The following is a 2,991-nucleotide window of genomic DNA, read 5'->3' on the forward strand; positions in this document are numbered from 1 at the left end:
ATTTTATGTATCCAAAGGTCATTTGGATTTACCCTCCTTTTGAGCATTTGTTTTTGTTTTTGCTTTTGTTGTTTTGTTTTGTTGTTGGTAAAATGAGTAGTAAGACTCCAAAAGAGTTCATAAGATAGCTTTCTTTCTGTCTAACACTTTTGTTTTCTTTTGTCTTCTAATCTAAAAAAAAAATCTTTATTAAGCCCTCTTCCTTAGGACATCTTCTTGGGTATAGAATTCTACATGGAAGTTATTTTTTTTTCAGTATATTAGTACTATTCTTTCACTAGTTTCTAGCCTCCATTGTTAATATGGAAAAGCCAAATGACCTTTGAATAAAATTTGCATTTTTTCCTAGATGCTTTCAAGATATTTCTATCTTGTCTTTTGTAACTTGACAATGATATTTCTAGTTGTATTTTTCTTTCTTTCTTGGAATTCTTAGGTATATTGATTGTATAAATTGATAACCTCTAAATATCTGTAAAATTCTCACTTGAATCTGGAAATAGTCATCTCTGCTTCATTCTCTCTTCCTTTTTGTAAATCAATTAAATATATGTTAGAATTTCTCACTGGATATTCTGTTTCTCTTAACTGGACCTTTTTTTTTCATATTTAAAGATTTATTTTTTAGAGTAGTTTTTAGAGTAGTTTTAGGTTCACAGTAAAAACAGACAATTCCCAAATATGCCCTGCTCCCCTACATGCTCAGCCTCCCCCATTATCAACACCACCCCATCAGGGTGCTATGCTTGTTACAATTGATGAACCTACGTTGCCACATCATTATCACCCCATCCATAGGTTACATTATGTTTCACTCTTGATGTTGTACATTCTAGGGGTTTGGAGAAATATGTGACATTTGTTCATCATTATAATATCATAGAGAGTATTTTCATTGCCGTAAAAATCCCCTGCACTCTGTCTACTTGTCCCACTCCCCTCAAGCCCTGGCAACCACTGATCCTTTTACTGTCTCCATAACTTTGCCTTGTCCAGAGTGTTATATAGTTGGAAACATACAGTATGTAGCCTTTCCACATTGGCTTCTTTCACTTAGTAATATGCATATAAGGTTTCTCTATGTCTTTCTATGGTTTCATAGCTCATTTCTTTTTAATGCTGAATAATTTTCCATTGTCAGGGTGTAACAGTTGTTTATCCATTCACCTACTGAGGGATGTCTAGATTGCTTCCAAGTTCTGGCAATCATGAATAAAGTTTCTATAAACCTCATTGTGCAGGTTTTTGTATGGATATAAACTTTAAACTCCTTTAGGTATATACCAAGGGGCACAATTGTTAGATTGTATGTCAAGAGTCAAGAGTATGTTTGTAGGAAACCACCAATCTGTCTTCTAAAATGGGTGTAACATTTTGTCTTCCCACTAGTAATGAATAAGAGTTCCTGTCACTTCACGTTTTTGCCAGCCTTCAGTTTTGCCAGTGTTCCAGATTTGGGGCATTCTAATATGTGTGTAGGTGTGTCTTGTTGTTTTACTTTGCATTTTCTAGATGACATATGAAGTGGAGCACCTTTTCACATGCTTATTTGCCATCTCTATTTCTTCTTTGGTGAGGAGTCTGCTAAGGTCTTTGGTCTATTTTTGATTGAGTTGTTTCTCTTATTTTTGTTGAGTTTTAAAAATTCTTTGTGTATTTTAGAAAACAGTTCTTTATCAGATGTGTCTTTTGAAAATATTTTCTCCCCATCTGTGACTTTTTTTTCATTCTCCTGATGTACTTTTCATCCTTTGCTAACTCCAGGCTACACTCTGGACACTTCTTTCTGACCTATTACACAGTTTCTTATTTATCTCCTTAGCTATTTCTAATCTGCGGTGACATCTATCCATCAGATCCAAAATGGCTTCATTTCATTACTAGAATTTCTATTTGGTTCCTTTTGAAATCTGCTTCCTATGTTCCCTGAAAAAATGTTTTTTCAAGATTTTCTTTTATTTATTTAACTATAGAAATGATACCTGTTTTACAGGCTCTGTCCAATACATTCAAGATATGATTTTTAAAATTGGTTATGTTATATGTTACATTTTCTATGTCTCACTCATGGTGTCTTGTTTCTACAAGAGCCTGGTTTTCTTTGCTTGTGGGAGTCATTTATTTTATTTTAAAATATATTGTAGGAGTGAAATGTATAAAATATATTATAGGAATAAAAAACTTAAGAGAGTTCACTCTGCCTTCATGAAAGATAATCTTTTGTTTCTGTAAAGGGACTGGAGATGTTACTTGTCTCACTTTGATTTATAATCAAGGCTTAAGATTTCTTTCAACACCCCACCCCCCAGCACCCTGCAAGAGATAAAATGGTGAACAATGGACACTGACGTACTTTAGGTATCTTTCTTTACTCTAAAGGATCATCCCTTTGTGGTCATAGCCTAGTGTTTCATTTTAGTTTACCAAATAAATTAAAATTGTTAATATTATCTATTTTATAAATAAAGTTCTCAACTTTTGTAAAGCTTGGGCTTTTACTTTTTAGCCATTTTCATTTTATTTTTTCATTTAGCCATTTTAATTTCACTTTTTAGCCATTTTCACTTTTTTGGGGATGAGCTGTGTGGCATGGGGGATCTTAGTTCCCCAACCAGAGATCGAATCCGTGACCACTGCAGTGGAAGTATGGAGCTTAACCACTGGACTGCCAGGGAATTCCAACACAGCTCCTTCTTACTAATTGGCAAATGCCCTTAGAATACAAACAACTTTGTTTGCCCTTGTCTTCCCCAAGGTTTTGGCCTAGAGGTTTCTCAATGTCTTCAGAGCTCTTAAACTGATTTTTTAAAATGATTTCATCCAGCTCTTTTTGTTGTCCTAAGTAGGAAGATTGGTCTTAATCACCTGGTCCATCATTGCAGGAAGCAGAATTTGTTTTATAGAAAAATCACTTGCTACAAATATATTCAAATGTGTACACTCTGAAATATGTTATAGATAATTTGACATACAGATATATGTAGGTAATGC

Source organism: Mesoplodon densirostris, chromosome 12 (assembly GCF_025265405.1).
Source record: "Mesoplodon densirostris isolate mMesDen1 chromosome 12, mMesDen1 primary haplotype, whole genome shotgun sequence".
In the NCBI taxonomy this organism is placed as follows: Eukaryota; Metazoa; Chordata; class Mammalia; order Artiodactyla; family Ziphiidae; genus Mesoplodon; species Mesoplodon densirostris.